This window comes from Schistocerca americana, chromosome 2 (genome assembly GCF_021461395.2).
Source record: "Schistocerca americana isolate TAMUIC-IGC-003095 chromosome 2, iqSchAmer2.1, whole genome shotgun sequence".
Classification (NCBI taxonomy): Eukaryota; Metazoa; Arthropoda; class Insecta; order Orthoptera; family Acrididae; genus Schistocerca; species Schistocerca americana.
The window spans coordinates 1,048,091,523-1,048,116,115 of record NC_060120.1 but is presented as its reverse complement, the minus strand read 5'-3'; positions in this window follow the sequence as shown (position 1 = coordinate 1,048,116,115).

Sequence of the window (24,593 nt, the reverse complement as noted above, 5' to 3'; positions counted from 1 at the left end):
ACTTGCCCAAGGCCATCTAACCTAAAAAACCGCCCAGTCCACGCCACACAACCCCTGCTACCCGTGTAGCCGCTTGCTGCGTGTAGTGGACTCATGACCTATCCAGCGGAACCCGAAACCCCACCACCCTATGGCGCAAGTCGAGGAATCTGCAGCCCACACGGTCGCAGAAACGTCTCAGCCTCTGATTCAGACCCTCCACTCTGTACCTAAGGTCCACAGTCAGTCCTGTCGACGATGCTGGAGATGGTGAGCTCTGCTTTCATCCCGCTAGCGAGACTGGCAGTCTTCACCAAATCAGATAGCCGCCGGAAGCCAGAGAGGATTTCCTCCGATCCATAGCGACACACATCATTGGTGCCGACATGAGCGACCACCTGCAGATGGGTGCACCCTGTACCCTTCATGGCATCCGGAAGGACCCTTTCCACATCTGGAATGACTCCCCCCAGTATGCACACAAGAGTGCACATTGGTTTTCTTCCCCTCTCTTGCTGCCATATCCCTAAGGGACCCCATTACGCGCCTGACGTAGGAGCTCCCAACTACCAGTAAGCCCACCCTCTGCGACCGCTCGGATCTTGCAGACTGAGTGGCAACCTCTGGAACAGGACAAGCAGCCATGTCAGGCCGAAGATCAGTATCAGCCTGAGACAGAGCCTGAAACCGGTTCGTCAGACAAACTGGAGAGGCCTTCCGTTCAGCCCTCTGGAATGTCTTTCGCCCCCTGCCACACCTTGAGACGAGCTTCCACTCTACCACAGGTGAGGGATCAGCCTCAATGCAGGCAGTATCCCGGGCAACCACAGTCGTAGTCCGATCGGGGGGTGCGTGGGACGAGCTGGCCGTCCCCGACAAACCCCCATCCGGACCCCCCACAGTGATGCCCATTGGCAACAGCCTCAAGCTGTGTGACCGAAGCCAACACTGCCTGAAGCTGGGAGCGAAGGGATGCCAACTCAGCCTGCATCCGAACACAGCAGTTGCAGTCCCTATCCATGCTAAAAACTGTTGTGCAAAGAACGTCTGAACTAATCTACAGAGAGCGCAAACAAATCGACACAAAATTTAAACGGTTATTAAAATACAAGATTGCCTAGTAAATGCAGTAATGCTGCTACTTGCGCACTGCTTACACACTGTTTGGCGGCGGAAGGTGGCTACTCGATTTTACACTATTCTGGTACTAAAACGCGATGCTACAACTCTCAAATACTATAATACGCCCGAAATTTATGAATTAAACAATGCAAGTACCAAAAACACGCAAAGAAATTAAGAATTAAACTATGTAACAAATGAGTGAGCTAGGAGTATACGACTTGCTGCTGCAGCTGCTTATCCAACGGCGGCAGGGAGCACAAATTTTCCGTTTCACTTTAGCTGTATATATATGTATAAATGGTGAGATTAACGGCATTATTTAATATTCATGTTGATATCCTGGTGAGAATTTTCCACGGATTTCTTTTCTCAGCAGTTATTTCTAGTAGGGAGACTAGGGCAGTATGACTAATGATTTTGCTTCCCGAGTTAGTTTTACGTATTACTACAACGTTATGGATACTACACGGATCCAGCACTGCCAGTCACTAAAATTTGCACGATGAAAATATTTCACTGTTTGTTAGATGATGGTGTATTTTGCCTCATGTATTGTAAGTTTCGATGACTTAGCCGGCCAGGGTGGCCGAGCGGTTCTAGGCGCTACAGTCTGGAACCGTGCGACCGCTACGGTCGCAGGTTCGAATCCTGCCTCGGGCATGGATGTGTGCGATGTCCTTAGGTTAGTTAGGTTTAAGTAATTCTAAGTTCTAGGGGACTGATGACCTCAGAAGTTAAGTCCCATACTGCTCAGAGCCATTTGAACCAAGCCAACTTTAGCTTATGACCGCTTACACCCATAGATAAAACGGGGCAGTCCACGGTACACTGCCGGTTCGAAATGCCCATTGACGCTACGCACCGGCAGTACGCCCATAGAATGTTCAATCAAGAAATAGGACGGGAGAAACTAAATAATCACAGCAGATAAGATATTTGACTATTCTTTGGCACACAAAATTACCTTCGTGAAATATTCTGTTTCCATGTAGCAGATATTTTTGCCGACCAGTGTAATAGCTTTGTTTAGACACTGTCTTTCTGCAACTCATTTCCAATACAACAATGAATTTCACAAGCAGATTGAGGGGCGGGGGGGGGGGGGGGGGGGCGCACCTGCGGCTCTCTTAGTCTTGGTGTTGCCAACTGTTTTATGCTAAGTTTTGAACAACGGGCACTTCAAAAAGCCGGTAAAAGACTAGCTGATTAGTACAGTTGTGGACGATATCTCTGTAGTATGGACTCAAGATAAAGAGAAGCTGGATATCTTCTAGGTACATCTCAGTTACACTCCTGGAAATGGAAAAAAGAACACATTGACACCGGTGTGTCAGACCCACCATACTTGCTCCGGACACTGCGAGAGGGCTGTACAAGCAATGATCACACGCACGGCACAGCGGACACACCAGGAACCGCGGTGTTGGCCGTCGAATGGCGCTAGCTGCGCAGCATTTGTGCACCGCCGCCGTCAGTGTCAGCCAGTTTGCTGTGGCATACGGAGCTCCATCGCAGTCTTTAACACTGGTAGCATGCCGCGACAGCGTGGACGTGAACCGTATGTGCAGTTGATGGACTTTGAGCGAGGGCGTATAGTGGGCATGCGGGAGGCCGGGTGGACGTACCGCCGAATTGCTCAACACGTGGGGCGTGAGGTCTCCACAGTACATCGATGTTGTCGCCAGTGGTCGGCGGAAGGTGCACGTGCCCGTCGACCTGGGACCGGACCGCAGCGACGCACGGATGCACGCCAAGACCGTAGGATCCTATGCAGTGCCGTAGGGGACCGCACCGCCACTTCCCAGCAAATTAGGGACACTGTTGCTCCTGGGGTATCGGCGAGGACCATTCGCAACCGTCTCCATGAAGCTGGGCTACGGTCCCGCACACCGTTAGGCCGTCTTCCGCTCACGCCCCAACATCGTGCAGCCCGCCTCCAGTGGTGTCGCGAAAGGCGTGAATGGAGGGACGAATGGGGACGTGTCGTCTTCAGCGATGAGAGAAGCTTCTGCCTTGGTGCCAATGATGGTCGTATGCGTGTTTGGCGCCGTGCAGGTGAGCGCCACAATCAGGACTGCATACGACCGAGGCACACAGGGCCAACACCCGGCATCATGGTGTGGGGAGCGATCTCCTACACTGGCCGTACACCACTGGTGATCGTCGAGGGGACACTGAATAGTGCACGGTACATCCAAACCGTCATCGAACCCATCGTTCTACCATTCCTAGACCGGCAAGGGAACTTGCTGTTCCAACAGGACAATACACGTCCGCATGTATCCCGTGCCACCCAACGTGCTCTAGAAGGTGTAAGTCAACTACCCTGGCCAGCAAGATCTCCGGATCTGTCCCCCATTGAGCATGTTTGGGACTGGATGAAGCGTCGTCTCGCGCGGTCTGCACGTCCAGCACGAACTCTGGTCCAACTGAGGCGCCAGGTGGAAATGGCATGGCAAGCTGTTCCACAGGACTACATCCAGCATCTCTACGATCGTCTCCATGGGAGAATAGCAGCCTGCATTGCTGCAAAAGGTGGATATACACTGTACTAGTGCCGACATTGTGCATGCTCTGTTGCCTGTGTCTATGTGCCTGTGGTTCTGTCAGTGTGATCATGTGATGTATCTGACCCCAGGAATGTGTCAATAAAGTTTCCCCTTCCTGGGACAATGAATTCACGGTGTTCTTATTTCAATTTCCAGGAGTGTAGTTTCAACTCAAAACTTCAATTTACAATCGAGAAATGCAGGAACCAGCAACTTAATTTTCTGAATTAAAATGCCATAAGCTGTAAAGGAGAGCTACACTCGCCCTGTCGAGATCTCCATGAGGAATCCAACCACAATCCAAGGCAAAAATAGGGGTCATTAAAACCTTGATAGAAGGGCTAAAGAAATAACGCCTAGAGCATATAAAATTTCGCGTAGCTGTACGCAAGTACATTTGAAAGCATAAAAATAAGTAACAGCAGAGAGCGTTTCTACGCTCTGTGGTTAACACCCACTTTAGTAAACACATGAAAAACTGGTGCTTGTCACAAACTGACATTTCGGCAGCAACGAATCACGCTTTCCTAGATGGAACCAACGATATAATATTCAGTGAAACTGGCCTTTTTGTACAGACAACACGTTATTATGTGCGCTTTTATAGAGAGGAAAGAGGGATTTGCAAACAGCACGGTAACTGTAAAAAAAAGTAAGAGGAAGTTAACTTTAGTGGAATGCGTTTGTCGACTTTGTTCCAACATAAAGACGGTCGATTTCGTTTAATCCAGAATGATGACATTAGCCAGAGATAATCGCGCATTGGGCATTACGTGACGAATGGTTGTGGCCTCTATACAGGGCCCCTCGAGCCTTTGATGCAGTTACCATTTTATCTCCGAAAATATCTACCGCAATCGGAGACGAAACGCCAGGGAATAGTTTTATATATCGACCACGGCCTCTCAGCTCTAAAGTTTTAACTGAAGATTTATAACATTGTTTGATGAAAAAACTTATGTTTTTATTTTCTTCAGATTTTAGAGATGGATGCAGATAATCTTATCTTCGTAAAAGGTTGACACGAAAGTGGCGTTATTTTGAAATATTTACTCATTGCAGCGTCGCAGTAATAGTATTTACTCCTCCCCACAGCAAATAAAAACAAAGCTTTGTTTCTCACAGCGGTATAAGACATCTTTCTTACGTTGAGAAAACGCGACCCGTGCGTGTTCATCCCTGCCAAGTGATTCAGGAAAGTCGTGTGGAGAGGCGTTTTTGGACTTGCTAAATATAACTTTTCAATTTTCTTCGCGAGGCGGTTACCCGATTAAACGGGAATAGCAGCGGATTGAAAAGTAGACTACTGTCAGCAGAAATCTCGGCACGGTTCGTTTGACTGAAGATATTAATCTGGACTCATTTAGCAGGTTCTTTGCAAGAGCATAGCCAGCGGAAGTGCATTAATATCACAGAAAAGGTGGTGCTCTCTGTCCTGTTAAAGGGGTCAGACTGCAAAAGAGGCGCTGTTTAATGAGAACTAGCCTGTCAACCGAAAAACAAACTGTATTCACAAAGATATTTATATGTGTACATAACTTCCCTACGTACACTTATAGATATCTTCGAATTCTGGAGTGCCATCACAAGTTAAGATTAATTTGACAGAATCACTGGAACACAATTAATAAATGATTTCTTCAGTAACGAAACAGTAGTAACTTTCCTCGTTCTTGTCAAAACCCTGAACACCCTACAAAAAATATTTTCTGTAAACTCTACTGCACAGTTTCAATGTGTTTAAAGAACACCATCACTAGAAGCTGCTATAATATGTATTTATTAACAGACAAACAGTTCATAAATTCTATTACATCAAGTTAAAAAAGTTAAAACCTTATCTGTAAGTACATAGTGTTATCACTCCAGTTTTAATATCCTAAAAACATTCCCCTTTGTATGAAATATGCTTCAGCGAGCCGACGTTCAACGTGCAGCGGAGTAAAAGGCGGCACTTAACAAGAATGAACTCAAGACAAATTGCAGCCTAAAACCTCCAACTCTTCTGTCGCAATCAATTAGTATTCATGTAGCACTCTTTATAGGAATGATACGTGCAATGCTGATGTTCTTGCACACTGTTTTTTTTAAATATCTAACAAATAGAAAATAGAACTGAAATAAAGCGAAACGTGTCTTGTCTTACAAAGACTTTTATTACAGTTGCTAAAGACGCCACTTAACGTATACAAGTCCGCAGCTCGTGGTCTCGCTTCCCGAGCACGGGGTCCCGGGTTCGATTCCCGGCGGGGTCAGGGATTTTCACCTGCCTCGAGATGACTGGGGGTTTGTGTTGTGCTCATCATTTCATCATCATTCAAGTTAAGTCCGCGTAAATGTGGCCTCATCTGTGAATAGGATAGATGACACAAATCTCGGAATCGTGGTTGCCTGATGAAGAAACAAGTGACAAAACTTCTCTCGATTTAGAAATTCTGTCGCTAGTAAGCCCTGCACACACTGTAAGTGATGAGGGTGGTAACAACTGTCATGGAGAAAGTTCCACACGGTTGTCCGGCTTACCCTGTACTGGGCGAGCCAACTTCCTGGTACTGACACGGCGGTCGCCTTCCACAGCGTTAGTCACATTTTCCACCAGGTCTGGTGCCCGAACATTTTGGCACGTCCTTCCTGCTTCCCGAAACGATTCTGTCTCTGGAAAATGACGAAACATTGTTGCAAACATTGAATGCTGTGGTTGTTGTCTTCGGGGATAGGTGTCTTGATACAACCTCGCTGCCCGCCACACGTTGCCATTTGCCTTTCCGTAAGTAAACACCATGTCGGCAAGCTCTCGGTTCGAGTCAGTTACTATGGCAAGAGAGAGAAGTACGGCATGACGTATGAGGAACAGTACCACCCACTAGGAGGAAACCATGCGTACTGTAAACTGTGGCTGCATGGACAGCGCGTATTAGAGCACAGTCTCTGTAACATAGTATGATTGAATAAATGGTCTCATGCATGGAAACCATGCGTTTCTGAACACAAGTTCATTAGACATTTTTTGTTCCGTATCCTCTAATCGATCAGTCCCTAGAATTTGTACACGGTGGGAAAAATCATCCTGTACATGTAATAAAATTGGAAACATTATGAAAATGTAAATGTTGGTTTGCTCAAGATCGCTGATCTCCGAAAGTTCTTGATCCATTGCTTTGAAATTTTGACATAGCGTTGAATTATAACACGGGTGTGGTTTTAGGAACCTAATTCATTAACACATGTATATTTTTAATACAGATAATATATAAATATATAAAGGGAAAACATTATTACAAAAATCTCAAAATGTATCTCTCCGATTTACTTCAAATTTTTACTCGTTATTGTAATAAACGTTTAGACACATTTAGATTATACACTTTTTAATATACAGTGAAACATTGTTAACAAATAAGAAAGAAATTATGGTTTATTGGTTTGTGGTTAGAGTACTGCTACAAAATCTGAATTAGCGGTATCAATAAAAATGGATCAACATCAGCGGGAGAGGAAAGAGGAGATGGACGGAGGGTGGGAGGAAATGGACATAGAAAACGGGAAGGAGGATATCCAGAGCGGGGGGGGGGGGGGCAGGAGGAGATGGAGAGAGAGATGGGACTAAAAGATAGGACAGAGAAAGGGGGAGGAGGTGATGGACTCAGAGAGGGGGGAGAGAGGGGAGCAGGAGGAAACGGAGAGAGAGGGATGAGGAGAAGATGGGAGACAGAGAGGGGGAAGGAGGAGAACATAGACAAAGAAAGGGAGAGGGGGAGATGGGACAGAACCAGGGGAGAGGAGACTAGGACATATATCCAATTCCCACGAATCTTAGAAACGTGTGCTTCCTCTTTTCTTTCTTTTCCATTTATTCGTACGGAGCTTCAACAAAGTGTCACCGAGTACAGCTAGTTGCACACAAAATCAAGAAATGCCGTCGCTGCTGAAGGCAGTTAAGCTAATCAATAATAGATTTCATGTGGACGCGATGACTTCATGAACAACATCACACGTGAGCGTGTGTGCAGCTGAGAATTAAAGATTAAACGAATGAAAAATTACTATGTGAGGAAAATCATTCACGAGAGCGTTGAATTTAAACTGTTCTATTACGCAAAGTAGATCGAAAAGCTCATGAAAAGGCATATAAATGTCCTTCTATGGACCACGTGGTCTTACAGAACCACAAATTTACAAAGACATAGAAATTACGACTTACTCAGAAGAATCCTCATAATATTACTTAATGAGTGAAAGGTAATGTGGTAAGCGACTGGCATGTCCAGATGATATGCCCGTATGACCTAACAATAGATATTAATTATCACGTATTCTGCCAAAGACGCGAAACGAACAACCGCTTATATGAAACGCAACAACAAATGAGGTCCCGTTAGCAAACCTGAAAAATCACGTAACATACGATTAAGCCAGCGCAGAGCCAGGAAATAACCATCTCACCAATAATACTGAGGCGATATCAGGATCAAGAGGCAAATGTCTTTACTTCAGATGTCGTCAGCAGCCAGAAGAAGTCGGAAGTCGAGTAAGACTATCCGGTCGACCATGTCTACCAAACTTAACTTCACCGCCAAGCAGTGTGATCAGCTGGCTGTACTTAGCTTTCAGGGTATTGGATGGAGACATGCTTTGCTGTACCCAACCCAAGATAAAGCTATTCCCGCAGGCGGTAATATTGACTATAGCGTATTTGACATACGTAAGTGCTTCACAACCACCGAACGCATGTATGGTTCGATCGTCATTGATGGCGGGTAGCTTTCAAAGCTGACTAATGTTTAGTTGACCGCAAGTGCATGATTTCCCTTCGTATGTTACCGGTTACGTTGGCAGCAGTGATATGCTGATGGCTTAAAGTACATTAATTAAAACAAAGCATACCAACGAAGTGCTACACGCTTGTGCAAGAGCCTCGCGGACTCTATGCGAGATGTGCGTTGGTGGAGGTAGACTTGTTTTGCAGTCTCTCGCAAAACCGGTTGTCTAAACTTTCTGAACTGTCTTTTACGAGAAGAACATCTTCCCCCTCCAGAGAGCCCCATTTTATTTCAAGTAGCATTCCCGTAATACTTGCATGTTGATCGAATGTATCGGTAACAAATCTAGCACGACACCTCTGATTGCTACGATGTCTTCCTTTAATCCAACCTATTGGGGATCCGAATGGCTCGACCAGTACACAAGAATGGGTCACACTAGTGTTCTGTTAGCGGTCTCCTTCGTAGATGAGCTACACTTTCCTAATATTCTGCTAATAAACCGAAGTCTACCATTCGACTTGTGGTCACCCCCAGACACCACACTTGCTAGGTGGTAGCCTTTAAATCGGCCGCGGACCGGTAGTATACGTCGGACCCGCGTGTCGCCACTGTCAGTGATTGCAGACCGAGCGCCGCCACACGGCAGGTCTAGAGACACTTCCTAGCACTCGCCCCAGTTGTACAGCCGACTTTGCTAGCGATGCTACACTGACTACTTACGCTCTCATTTGCCGAGACGATAGTTAGCATAGCCTTCAGCTACGTCATTTGCTACGACCTAGCAAGGCACCATTCCCAGTTTATATTGAGATTGTAATACTGTCTAAACAAGAGCGATGTTCTCCAACTGTGGATTAAAATTAAGTATTCCAAGAACTACGTTCTTTTCTTTATAGGATAATTATTTTACCTTGTTCCAGACCTCACGCCAATCTGCGTGAGCTTAAAAGCGTGCATTTCGGCCTCCTCTAGCAACACGGTGCTGGCTCTTCTGCCAACTCTTCACGACTTCCCTACCACAGACCTTAAATGCTCGTTCAATTTCATATTACTTCGCAACATTACGCTTATAAAGGGTGAATATTAATAAAACCGACAAACTGCAGGGACGGATTCCTGACTGTAAAAGGAGGAAAAAAGATCCTACAGATATTATATCCGACAATGGACAGTGAGCGCGGAACGGCAACAAATGGTTCAAATGGCTCTGAGCACTATGGGACTTAACATCTGTGGTCATTAGTCCCCTAGAACTTAGAACTCCTTAAACCTAACTAACCTAAGGACATCACACACATCGCCGGCCGAAGTGGCCGTGCGGTTAAAGGCGCTGCAGTCTGGAACCGCAAGACCGCTACGGTCGCAGGTTCGAATCCTGCCTCGGACATGGATGTTTGTGATGTCCTTAGGTTAGTTAGGTTTAACTAGTACTAAGTTCTAGGGGACTAATGACCTCAGCAGTTGAGTCCCATAGTGCTCAGAGCCATTTGAACCATCACACATATCCATGCCCGAGGCAGGATTCGAACCTGCGACCGTACCAGTCGCGCGGTTCCGGACTGAGCGCCTAGAACCGCTAGACCACCGCGGCCGGCGACGAACGGCAACAAATCGTTCCGAACGCAATACAGACCCGCATCACATCCACGTCACAACTGATTTTCAAAGTGGCCTCCTTGGGATGCGATACATGCGTTCACACGTCGCATCATGGATTGCCACACTCTTTCTCACTTATCGGCTTCTCTCCGAATAGCGTCACATGCAGCGTGAACACGCTGTTGAAGGGTCTGCACATCAGGAACTGGTTCAGCATACACAACGCTTTCCAGATGCCCCCCAGAGATAAAAATCCAGGGGTTTTAAGTCCGGTGATCTAGCAGGCCACGCTGCAGGGCCTCTGCATTCTATCCAACGTCCGGGGAAGATGTTGAGGTGTCGGCCAGCTGTAATGAGGAAGTGGGGTGGTGCTCCGTCCTGCAGAAACCATATAACCTGTCGTAATGCCAAAGGGACCTTCTCAAGCAGCACAGGCAAAATATTCCGCAGGGGGTCCAGGTACGTTCCTCCGTCGAGGCCTTGTGGAATAATAACCGGTGAAAATATGTGGTCGCCAAAAATCCCCGCCCATATACTGATGCTGAGCCGATACTGATGAGACACGTCAACCATTCCCCGAGTATTGTCCGTAGCCCACAGATGACAATTATGCAGATTGCTGGTGTCAGATCTCGTAAAGCTTACTTTGTCCATAAAGAGCACTGATGACAGTAATCCCATAATTCTGATGCTCTGGTGCAAAAACCATTGACAAAATCCTTCCCCTAGAGGGCTGATGACAGAAACCCCATAATTGTGATGGTCAGGTGCAAAAACAATTGACAAAATCCTTCCCCTAGAGGACTGATGACAGAAATCCCATAATTGTGATGGTCTGGTGCAAAAACCCTCGATAAAATTCTTCCCCTAGAGGACTGATAACAGAAATCCCATAATTGTGATGGTCCGGTGCAAAAAACATCGACAAAATCGTTCCTCTAGAGGACTGATGACAGAAATCCCATAACTGTATTGGCTTGGTGAAAAAACCATCGACAAAATCCTTCCCATAGAGGACTAATAACAGAAATCCCATAATTGCGATGGTCTGGTGCAAAAACCATCGACAAAATCCTTCCCCTAGAGGACTGATGACAGAAATCCCATAATTGTGATGGCTTGGTGCTAAAACCATCGACCAAATCCTTCCCGTAGAGGGAAATCCACTGCTGATAATCCTTGACTCGTTGCAGCTAATAGGGACAGTAGCGGTTGTCATACAGGATACACATAATCGTACTTTGGCTTACATCATGTTTGCGGGTCACTTGCCTGGAACTCGTACTAGAGTTCGTCTCAATATCCTGTAGAACCTGGTCGTCCAAATCTTGTGTATGGACAGTCCGCCGTCTCCTTGCATGTTCATCTATAAGAAAGAACCAGTTACCATTCAAACGCCCAAAAAGGACTTAAAATGTGTGATGTGATGTGGTTGGCGTCTTGAGGGTACTTGTTTCGGTATAGCCGTGCTGCCTCTCCACGAATTCCATCTGCTTGGCCGTACAGAAACACCATTTCGGCTTGTACACGACGTGGATACTGGACCACTCTGCTGCTGATAGTATGTTGCATCAATTATACAGCTTGAAACACTCAAGGAACACACGACAAGTGGTCAGAGGAACTTTAATTCCTCAGCGCCATATACTGTGGCAACGATGCACCTCCGGACACATGTTCCTATACTCACACAGTCGTTTGTAGATGACACTCCCTATATTAAAGCGTCATCAGCAAACTGCCGCAGATAGCTGCTCACCATGTACATCAAATCGTTTCTGTTTAAAGCGAACAAGAGCTACCCCATCTCACATCCCATAGGTAATCATGACGACTGATTTGTCTTCGAAGGCACCCATCCTCTATGACGACGTACTGGGTTCTATAATTTAAAAAGTCTTCTAGCCACTCACATATCTGAGAAACTATTTCGTATTTTCCGACCATCGTTAGTCGTCTGCTACGTGGCACTGTGTCAAACGATTTCCGGAAATCTACGAATATGGAATCTGCCTGTTGCCCATCATTCATGATTCGCAGATTGTCGTCCGAGAATTGGGCACGCTGATCGTGTTTTGCAGGAGCGATGCTCGTTAAACGCTTGTTGAATATGGATAGAAGCACTTTTCTGTCAAGCATTTCTTTTATTTTTGGACGTAGAATATGCTGAGCAACTCTGCAGCAAACTAATGTATAATATAGCGTGTTGTCTGGTATAGGTCTGAGAAGTCGTTGACAAAACAACAAAATTGTCCCACAATCAGATCGTAACATTGGCTTATTACTCCTTTAACGTTGGTTTTCAATGGGACATTACAATAAACATCCAATAACAGAGAAAAGCATCAGCCTTTGAATAGTTGGCATTACGTTACTGATTGCTAGGAGCATCCTTATGGAATTCTCATTAAATATTTAATTTCGAACTATCAGAAACCTTTAGGATCTCCCTACGCTTCAGTTTTCTGCATAACACTGCGGTTGTTAAATGTTATCGAGGAGGAGATTCATCACATTGGTCCACTGCCACAACCTGATAGGACGCTGCGCAACGAGACAGATGACAGTATGCCCATAATTTGTGGTACAAACAAAATATAGAAACAAAAGCATTTTAGTCGTTTTGGGACTAACGCCCGTCCATCTAAACTCAGTTTAAGGAGGTAATTACGGTAACAGATTGGTGTCACATGTGTAATTACCCGAGTGCGGGGAGATAATAAGTCAGTTAAGCTAATAGCACTTTCTCTCTGAGGTGTGGCGTTACATAACTGTAAGAAAAGTGGGCTAAAAAGTTTAATAAGCATCTGTGGAGGCTGGGAAAATGTGCAGGCACATAATGTGATATTCGTCACATTAAAAATTAATTCTGACGGAGTTCTTATGCTGGACAAGAAACAGTTGTTAATCTTTCATCTGTCACGATGCCTATCAGGCGTGGGCCACAGCATATTAACGACCTCAAAGACAATTATCTTCTGTCAGTGAAATTATGTTCTCTTTGAGGTTACCACGCAGAGACGTCCCGGATAAATGAAACAGGTAGTTCTGATGATCTCTTCAGGAGTGGGATAGCTACTCTTTACATTCCATCAGCAATTTTTTCAGGACTTCCTTGCAGCTCGCTAGATTGAAATAGAAAAGAAGTAATGGTTATTAATTTACGTTTGATTCTCTAAAGGTTGGGTAAGAAGTAATGTTGAATTCACCTACACTTCCTCACTTAAATGTGATGTTGCGTATTCATCTTAGTCGATTTTTTAAAAATTCGAAGTCCTTTCAAATTTTTTCTCGTTACACGCTAATCGGCACTCAGAGCTTGCAGTTCATAGGACAAGTCGTAACACAACTTTCATTTTGTGAAAGGTTCAATATAACGAAACGAGGTTTCCGACAAACGACAGCACGCAGAGGGGGGCGTAATTTTGTTGCATGTTTAATCGTCATAACTGTTGTGTCACCAGAGGTAGGGGTCGAACTTGCCGCTTGCACATTTTGAATCTGCATATTACAGGCGTCATACCAAATATTTCTAAGGGAAAAAGAATATCATACGATACCTACATGCATTATTTTGAAGGCTTACATAGTAGCCACTATTCCCCATCTATGGGAGTAATGTGGCCACTGCCTGTCACTTATCCGTATGGGTTATCAGTTCAAAATGGTTCAAATGGCTCTGAGTACTATGGGACTTAACTTCTGAGGTCATCAGTCCCCTAGAACTACTTAAACCTAACTAACCTAAGGACATCACACACATCCATGCCCGAGGCAGGATTCGAACCTGCGACCGTAGCGGTCGCGCGGTTCCAGACTGTAGCGCCCAGAACCGCTCGGCCACACCCGCCTGCTAGTATAAAATAGTGTGTTAATTTGTTTCGTTATGCCAACTGGGTGCTAATCTCTGTCGGTCAATCACCGTAAATCCATAAAATCGTTTTTTCCTTTCCAATATATAATTACGGACTTTTGTTCCTCTTCTTCACTGAACATCTTCCGTAAACTTCCCATAATATTTTTACCACCCACTGCGCACCTGTTTCTTCCTTAAATTCTTTTTTTCAGCGTGTTAGGTGAAACATTAAATTACTTTTCTTGCTGTAGAAAAAGGGATCATATCATTCTTCACTGCCCCAATTGGATTTTCCATTGCAGTAGGATCCCATGTTTGTTCCTCTGGTTTCTGGACTTATTTTCTAGGCATCTTGAGGTCCTAGTGCCTGAAACAATACTAAGTGACTGAAGCAGACCATTTTCAATCGGATTTTTATACTACGTCAAATATAAGAGATCAGAGATGGTTGTAAATATAATTAATTCAAAATTTTCGCGGAGAGTTAGAATCACAGGTGATAACTTTGCATATAAAATGATGTATAAGTCTATGTGTAGTAATGCATGGTATATGGCAGTAAATAACATTCATTGGTGTACACAGATTAAAATAAACTATTAGGTAAAATGAGTAGTGTGGTCACTTTTTCTAGTCGGATGCCGTGTTGGCGTTAATGGTTCACAGATGAAACTACAAACCTAAAGAAACAAGAAGGCACTATATTTATAAGCGAAAACCTATCGTTTAAACAATGATATTGTATAAATAGTATTATTCTGCATATAAGTGAGCTAATATGAGTAATATAAGTGACGTACCTTACATCTGACGACCAGAAACAATAACTGAACAAGCTTCCTTTGTGAAACTCACTGGGACCAATGAAGGTGTATATTAGAGCTAGTGTGACCATTTCTCGGCAGGTAGCAGCACTGTTCAGCATAAAAAGATATGCAAGACCACTTTCCTGCTGTGGCCGCTTAACCCTACCTTTTTTTAAAAAATGGAACGAAATACTCTTTTAACGGTACTCTTGAAACACGGGTACTGTGATATAACACTTGTTAATGTTGGAGTTGAAATTTTTTGCAAAAATATTCGAGAAATGTACATAAACTGAAAGGTAAGGCGGGTTGTAGCGCTACTGCGGTGTAAACACTGCCAAAAGTTCCTCTCGTGGAAGACTCAGTCTTTTCAACAAGTCTCTCCATTCTAAACTCATTTCCACGAAGACTGTTCACTTAAACACGAGTAGGTATACACATCTTAATCAGTTTTCCTATACGCCTTCTGATACACTAGAAAGTTATAAAAAATGTAACAGACCTGTGTGCACGTCGAATGAAGTAGGGAGAGATAAGGAATTAGGAAAGGTGATAAGGAATTTTTACTCTCTATAATACAACACACAGTCACCAGTAATCTGTATTTTACAATTGTTGTTGCCTACTCTCGACCAAATAAACAGGTACTCGACTGCATTGGGCTTCTTCTTTGTTCTTGTAGACAAATTAAACGGCTTGTCTGGCACCAAAGTACCATGGGGAACCTCAGCTAGTAGTCATGTGTTTTATTTGAGCAGCGTAGGCCTATCTTACTGCCGGATGTAAGGACGGAGCGTGGCATAGAGGCCCTTTTCGTGGTATTTGTAGCGCAATAGCCGACTGCCGCTACCTTGCCTTTAAATCTTAACACAGTTCTCTCGTAATTATGCGAAAAGTTTCAATGCCACGATTAGCAAGCGCTGTATCATTTTACCTGTCTGTTCGGGATCTTTCGCATGCCATTAAAAATATAATCGGTCAAATAGAACATACGTACCTCATTATGTCGTCTGATATAATAGATGTGAGTATTAACTATGTAATAAAAACAATATTTCGAAAAAAAATTGATGAAATGTTTTGAGAAATGACTTACCTAAAAATGAGAAATGAAATAGCTTAGAGAAACATTTGAAAAAAAAACCTCATTTGCTGCACGTGAATTTGAGCATCATTCAAAAGCGCGTCAGGTGTTTTTTCAATCTACTTTATTTCTTATTTTTACACAAATCATTTCATAAAACATTTGGCCGTTTTTTATTTATTTTTTATTTTCAAGTTTTGTCCAGAAAGGCAGATCTTATTGACACCTCGTATGATGTCCTGGCGTCTTCTTTTCTCGAAATATCCTGAGTGTAGTGCTCGATGCAAAGGACAGTTGACAGTTAAATATCACACCAGTGTAACTTTTTATATACAAAATAGCTAGGCCGTGAAGAGGTGAACCTTTTGACACTTCATTTTCACAGCTTGAAGCAGCTGTTCGTCAAATATTTCAATTTTCCTTCAGATCTGCAATTTTTTTTAAATTAGCCTGATTACTTTCAAGAAATCTTTTTTTTTGTGTGTGAAACTAGACTTCACGACGGGTCAAGTGATACCCCGTTTGTTCATTTCCCACTTACTTTGACTAAGATGATGCGAACAAAAAGGCGCTGTGTAATTTGTAGGCAGTCTGTGTTTTCGCTCCATTTAAACATTTGACCAACAAAATTACGTGCCTCTCTGCGCGCAGTCACTTGCTAAAAAACCTCTTTTTGATCTCTTGAACAGTTCACGAAATAGTTGTTTTACCTTTTCCGCGACTCACTGTGTATATATAGGCAACCAGTTTATGTTTACCAGGTTCATTCATTTTCGCTGTTCATGCAGTAAAACTGCCGCTGCAGGTGTAGTATTTTAATTTAGTACTTCTTCACTACTTACCATATTCACGATACAGTATCCACATATACCGCTGGATGTATCTAGAAAATTATATCATTGTACGACACATAGTTCAGACTATATGACGCCATAAATATTGAGCTGTGTGAATATGGAACTAAAGGGCGAAATTCGCTAGATATATGTCTACAAATATGTGTGAAGTATATTAAATATGTGTGAAATATATTAAATATGTGTGAAACATATGGAATATGTGCTTTAACGCCCACAGACGGAGATTTGAATCGTCAATTTTATCGGAGAACCAGGAATTTAAAGGACTGTATAATGGTTGGGATTCATTTGGATTGCAATGAATGACAACATTTGTAGAGGAGCACTTATTATTGAAAACAATCACACACAAAGAAAATATACATATTCGCCCTTTAGCATGCGTCGTGTGCGGAACCCGACCGAGTATCTATTTACATCTGCTCTCCCTGGCCCGTTAGCCGCCCTTGGAGAGGTGGCGTCCTGGCCATTGCCCCTCAGGTACAAATAAGTCTAGAAATGGCAGCACTCTCCAGTGACGAAACATACAGGCCGCCAAAGATATATATAAATTTCTTTCGAAAATGATACAAGTCCTGCTAAAGTGTAAAGGAGAATATATAAAATACATATACCATTCCGTCTTTAACCAGTTTTTATTTACCACTGTTTGTAACTGGCGTCTGAGAAACATAATCACATAAAGAAAGAATACTCTGAAACAAAAAAATGATGAAATTCACTGAGTCTGCAGCAAAGTAATCGCAGAACAAGGGAAAGAAAGCATACAAGAAAAGAAAAAGCACGAACATTCTGTTCACTTTTTTATCACTTCACCCGATAAAGGACATAGCTTGCAGAGTGTTTTCTTGAAAACCCCTTGCGGTATAACAATAGCGACCACTCGCACCATTCCGTCGCGCCCGTTCTCCTTTAATGATGGCAAACTTCCAGCGTAAGGGTGTGGGTTATCTTCCTTTACTACGACCAATAAGCCAGTCGGAAGAGTGGGGGCCGCCCACTTAGCCCACTGATGCATATGACGCAGGTAGTCAGATAACCAGCGCCGACAAAAGATCTGGAACCCTTGCTGCAGTAGTTCCCCCCTTGTGATGAGGCTCAGTTTGGCTGTATCTTGTTCTGGCTGAGGGGTACTTGTGATAGAGGTTTCAACCAGGAAATGTTCCGGGGTGAGGATCTGAGGGTCAGAAGGATTGCAAGACAGTGGTCTGAGAGGATGAGAGTTCAAGCAAATCTCACTTTGACGAGTCAGAGTTGTCAACTCTTCCAGAGTGGGACATAAAGTCCCCATCGTTCGCTGCAAGTAGTATTTGAAGGACTTCACACTTGGTTTCCGTATTCCACCAAAGTCTGATGATGCTGGATGAATGAAGTGCCAGTCGATACCTTCTTCATTTATGAAGTTTTCCATCTGTGACTGCTGATTATAACTGCTCACAGCAGCTTGTAACTCACGGAGTTCCCGACTAGCTCCAACAACGTTTGCACCATTGTCGCTGTACAAGTTTTGGCACCTACCCCGTCGTGACACAAATTTTCTAAGGGCTGACAGGACTCCTTCAGTAGTCACGTTGTTAACGACCTGCAGATGCACTGCTCTTGTCGCCAGGCGCACAGACAGGGCAACATAGCACTTTTACCTTCATTTGGATCGCCGCGAGCCAATTTTCACACAGAACAGTCCTGTGTAATCAGTCCCGCAGTTGAAGAAAGGCCTCACAGCTTCTACGTGTGGGCGTGGCAAGTCTCCCATGAGCGTATGTGCAGGCTTTTCCTTTACTTGCTGACAAGTCTAGCACTGATGCAGAACACGTCGGATTGCATTTAGTTCATTAGGCATCCAATGTCGCTTCCTGAGAGATGTAAGCAAAGTTGTCACCCAGAGTGGGAAAGACGAGGATGTTCGCTTTCCACTAGTAGCCTTGTGAGATGATCTTGAGGTGGCAAAATGAGGTGATGCTTCTCCTCATATGACAGATCAGAATATCGTAGCCTGCCGCCAACCCGTAGTAATCTAGTGTCATAGAGGATAGGATGAAATGATTTGAACTTGCTCTTCTTTTCTACTAGCTTGTTAGTCTGCAGCTGGTAGATTTCTGTTGCTTACGTGGCTTCTTGTGCTTTCTGAACCACCGTAGCAAGGCACCCCGCAGTTCATTGGGAGACAAGTCAGCAGTTACTCTTGTTTCTCTTGCAGTTTTACACTTATTAATAAAACTGGTACTGTATGACATTATCCGCTGTAATCGTGACATCCTCGAGAATCGACAGATGAGATCATCTTGGATTACTCTGCCGATGTGACAGAGGAATTTAGCTCTTTTTTCTGGCAACTCCTGAGATGCATAACTGCTACAGCCATCTAATACAGGGCATGGAGTGAAGGTTGGCCTTGCCTACCACAGACTGTTTCCTTGCAGATGTGCAGGAGACACTCCTCGTGAAGTCAGATAAGCTAGATTTCTTATTGAAGATACGTGGCTCCTTACCGCAGCTACTGTGGTGTCTTGCATCTCGGAAACGCGGTTCCCCACGAACGTCTTCCACCGCGTGGTTGGAGCGGCGACCCATGCCAACAGACTGGATAACTCAGTCCACAGGTAACTTCGTTCGATATCTATACCCGGAGCGCGAACAAGTTGCAGCAGTAGTCGTGAAAGCAAGAGAGCCCCACAGTGTTCCAAGCGAGGTAACGACATCTTTTTCAGTGTAGTCACTTTTATTTTAGAGCTCAATAATTTTACACGCGTCACTCCATGCAGATTAGTTAATCGTGCATAGATACAACAGTCAGAGGCCTTCTCCGAAGCGTCGCAGAATCCGTGCAGTTGTATGCTGACACGGGTCACTCTTGCTATGACTCTACGATCAACACGAATGTTGTTTGTCATACGAATTTCGCTAAATAGTGTCTACCAAAGGTAATGCAACTTTGGAGGCAAGGAATCGTCCCACGTTAATTTATGCTGTCATAGATGTTGAAAACTATCTTGAACGTGATCACAATGAAATTTATTAACCCCAACGGATCAAAAATTGGTGACGTGACAGGCAATACAGAGCGTTTTGTGAAGCTGTAGATATAACGTGCTGGTTTGGCACTGTTCACAATTTGAAACTGACCAGGAACTGGATGCCAGAGTAAACCTAAAGTTTTAACAAGCTCGTTGTTATCAACCCGTAAAGATAGTTGCGTTTCTCGCAACTCTGAGCGGATATTTTCAGGTATGGGAGCGTACGATCGTGGTATCACGAGACAACCGAGGGACCGCCAGCACCAGCCTTTGGCAACCAAAAATTTTGAAAATGGCTAATAGATTAGTCGAAACCGGTTAACAAACGAATATTATTGCGATCATGACTGTTCATTCTAACTTAAATTTTCAAGTATTTCCTCACTGTTGCTGCACCATTTCCGGAATCTCTCCTACCTTTCTTCAATAGCTTACGAGAGATCTTGCTGGACCGCAATTGCAGCCCCTACCGTATCGCTACCTGAGATGCAATCGTCCTCATAGAAATCATTAGCAAGAGTGTTTGCTGCCTCGCTCCTTTCACCATCTTCGTGATCTAATTGTAACAGACACCGCACTGCAAGACAGGGTGCATTAGCCCTTCCGTACGTGACTGCCTTTAATTGGTATTCCTGCAGTGGTGCAGATCTGTCACTCCTCCACAATATTCCTTGGTAAGTGCGATCTTCATCCGCTAACAGAAATTGTCGATACATCTTCCATACGTCTGCATGAGCGCAATGTGATCATGCGGAAGCGCCAATATTATGGAGCATAAAACCTGTTAAATTGTTGGACCTATCATTAGAAAACTGTTTGGTAACAAATTCGTTTTCGTTTTGGCGGAACAATCAACGCTAGTCTTGTTTTAGTAGTCGAGCTGACTTCCTTAAGGTCAGCATGAAGTGTCATGTAAAATAAAATAGCAGCTGTCGTGATCACTAGTTCAATATGTCCTAAGTTTTCGGTTGTCTCGCTAGTTTCTGTTCTAACTGAGAGAAGCGTTTTGCCGCAATATGGAAAGAATTGCGTAATTGACTAGGCTCTTCGTGAAACGGAAGACGAACAACGAATCTGCCTATGGAATCTTTATTTGTGTGTTCCATAAAGTGTGCATCCCATCGCTCCACTTCTTTCGTGATTACAGCACAAATTAATTATTCTATCTCCCAGAATTTCTTCAAGAATGTGTGAACGTCAAGGTCGGTTTTTACAAAGCACGACATGATCGGTCGCCTTGAAGAAACTTTGCGCCCTACCGTTTGATACTGCCTTGACATGACCCAACCTAGCTCTGTCTCTTGAAGCACAGGATGATAAGTTCCTATGGGGATAATCCTTGTCTTCTGAATGTATGGACAAACTTCTGCTCCCAGCAGCACATCCACCATACCTTGTGACCAAAATCCTGAATCAGCAAGTTGTACACTCGGCAAGTCCTACGTACGGGGGTGAATTGTTTGTTCCGACAGGAAGTCAGTTATCTTCGGCAAAACTAAATATTCGGCAAATAACATGAAGTTGTTTGTACTGGAGCCGACCTGAACAGAGACGCGTTGTTTTGTTTCTGAGAGGGTTGCAGCTGTTCCTAGAATCAGTACTCTTTGAAGTTCAAATGGTTGAAATGGTTCTGAGCACTATGGGACTTAATTTCTGAGGTCATCAGTCCCCTAGAACTTAGAACTACTTAAACCTAACTAACCTAAGGACATCACACACATCCTTGCCCGGGGCAGGATTCGAACCTGCGACCGTAGCGGGCGCGCGGATCCAGACTGTAGCGCCTAGAACCGCTCGGCGACTCCGGCCGGCACTCTTTGAAGTCTCAGGCGTCGTGCGCATGCTTCCGATACACTTTCAATGAGCAATAACTAGGTGTGCTTGACAGATGTATGCCATTGTATATGGGTCGCATGTCACTTGGACAACCCTTGTTTGTTCCATCAGGAGTGTGTTGTATTTCTGCGTGTAGCAATGTGTGGTGTCGTTTTCGACAAGTGTGACAACAAACAGATTTGCAATTATAAGCCCTATGATCCCCCTTCAGATAGTTGTAGCACAGATTGTTGCGCATAACAAAAGCTTTCCGTTCTCTACATGCGGCCTGCCTGAATTTGCTGTACTTGTGCAATGCGTGAGGCAGTTTGCACGTGGCTCGTGCAGTACTAGTAGCGACGTGGGTTTGTCTCGAGTACTTCGCGTTGGAGGCTTTCTGCTGTTTGTTCCCAGATGCGCTGTGCCGTTGTGTGACTGTAGCCTTGACGATTTCCAATGATTTGTATTTATTTTCGAGAAACGCACACTTCTCTTTGAATGTCGGAAAACTGTTGCAACTGAGACCGGTTTCGAATTCTATTCCTATTGACTGGCCAACCTTTCTTTAAGGAGCTGTGAGGTAATTATGACTTTCAAGGATACATTCAGCTGTAATAACATCAGTGCATGGACATTGGTTGCAGCCTCGGTAAGTAGTGCACGAAGTTCGCTAGCACACGCCCTTATCACTGACGCCAGCGTTAACAGTTTCTTCAGTTGTGCCGACGCAGTCAATTGAGGGTTATTGTATCTGTTGCAAACCATATCAAAAGCAACCTTAAAATTAGTGCTAGTTACCGGAAGATCAGTAATTACATTGTGAGCTTCACCTGTGAACGAAGTAAGCACATAATAATATTTAGCAATGTCCTCTGATTCCTCGTTATGTACCACAAAAATCACAAATGTGTCATAGAAATGCCTGAACTGTGTTACATCACCATTAAAGGATGGCAGTTTTATGGTGGGCAACTTGATGCTACGTTTTGATGCACTCAAGGCAGATCCAGCATCTGACTATATCCTGTCAGTTGTGTTGGCGTGATCCGTCGTCATTGTTCATAGGTCTCGCAAAACCTCGAAACCATATTTTGGATGGCTTCCTTGTCATCAGCATGTATGTCTACGTCTCCAGACAATTCGAGCAATGACTGAGCGTGTTCACACTTTTCCACGATCTTTGACAACTGTTCTAGCCCGACAGTAATATCCAAAGCGCCCGATTTTCGTGTTAAATCAAATTAGTTTGAAAAATTCAGCAACCCTGTGAGGCTTGCTTTCACCACCGAGCGTGTAGCAACAAGTTTCTTTCTTAACACTTCATTCGTCATGAAAGACTAGCGATAGGGTGCAAGAGCAGAAGCGGCAGTTAGGATGAGTGGGAATTTACAGGAAGCAAGATAACCAGACCAGGTACGTAGCTTACAGATGCGCCGTATTGATACCATTGGCTGTGTCCCCATGCTGCTCCGTTGCAACTCGCCTCTGCCGTTCCACCCACGGATGGCTGCCGCTGCGTGCTACTTCGCTGAATTCATCGCAATCCAGCCTGGAATGTTAGCGTCCACACACGGAAATTTGAATTGTCAATTTTACCAGAAGATCAAGAATATAAAGGACTGTATAATGGTCCGGATCCATTCGGATTGTAATCAATGACAACATACACTCCCGGAAATTGAAATAAGAACACCGTGAATTCATTGTCCCAGGAAGGGGAAACTTGACGTCCACGCTGTCGCGGCATGCTACCAGTGTTAAAGACTGCGATGGAGCTCCGTATGCCACGGCAAACTGGCTGACACTGACGGCGGCGGTGCACAAATGCTGCGCAGCTAGCGCCATTCGACGGCCAACACCGCGGTTCCTGGTGTGTCCGCTGTGCCGTGCGTGTGATCATTGCTTGTACAGCCCTCTCGCAGTGTCCGGAGCAAGTATGGTGGGTCTGACACACCGGTGTCAATGTGTTCTTTTTTCCATTTCCAGGAGTGTATGTAAAGAAGCACTTATTGAAAACAGTCACTCACAAAGAGAATGTACATATTCACCCTTTAGCATACGAGGCGCATGGGCCCCCAACTTTCGACAGCCGCCCGACCGACCTAGTGACCATTCTTAGCTGGTCTCCCTCTCGCCGTGGCATGTCCCCTTAGCCGGTCTCCCTCTCGATGTGGCATGTCCCCTTAGCCGCCCTTGGAGGAGTGGCGTCCTGGCCACTGCTCTTCAAATACAAATAACTCGAGAGAGGACAGCACTCTCCAGTCACTTGGGCGAGTGTAGTGACCGAACAACGCTTGCACGCGGGCAAAGTCGCGGGGATAAACTCCTCCTAAACACCTGGATCGATTTCAGACAAACCTGGTATACGTATTACTCACTATCTGGAAAGAAATACTGTGGGGTAAAAACCAGAAGCGTGCTATTGGTGTGGGAGTGATAACGTAGAGACAGAAGGAGGTAGCAACACAATGAGATGAGGAGGAGATTAGTGTTTAACGTCCCATCGACAACGAGGTCATTAGAGACTAGCACAAACTCGGATTAGGGAAGGAGATGGAGAACGAAAATGATCGTAACCCTTTGAAGGAACCATCCCAGCATTTAGGGAAATCGCAGAAAACCTAAATCAGGAAATTTGGACATGGCTTTGAACCATCGTCCTCCCAAATGCGAGTCCAGTGTGCTAACCACTAAATTTCCCTGCTCAGTGGGACACATGGAGAGACAGAGAGGGGAAGGTAATGGCACTGATATGAGAGAGGAGGCTGGACAGAGAGTGGGAAGGAGGTGATGAACAGAGAGGGAGAGGAGGAGAGAAAGGAAATGAGGAGGAGATGGAGGAGGCAGGTGGAGATGGAGTCAGAAATGTGAAAAGGAGATGGACAGAGGGAGAAGCAGCAAATGTACAGAGAGTGGGGAGGATCAGGTGGACAGAGAGGGGGGAAGAGTGGCAGATAGAGAGGGGCAGGAGCAGGTAGACAGAGAGTGGGAGGGAGTGGAGGAGGTGATCAGAGAGACGGGGGAGGAAGAGACGGACAGAGAGAACGAGGACGGCGGATGAGATGGACAGAGAAAGGGGAAGGAGCAGATGGACTAGATGGACTATTGGAATTGGAATAAATGCACACCTGTGCAACATCTGG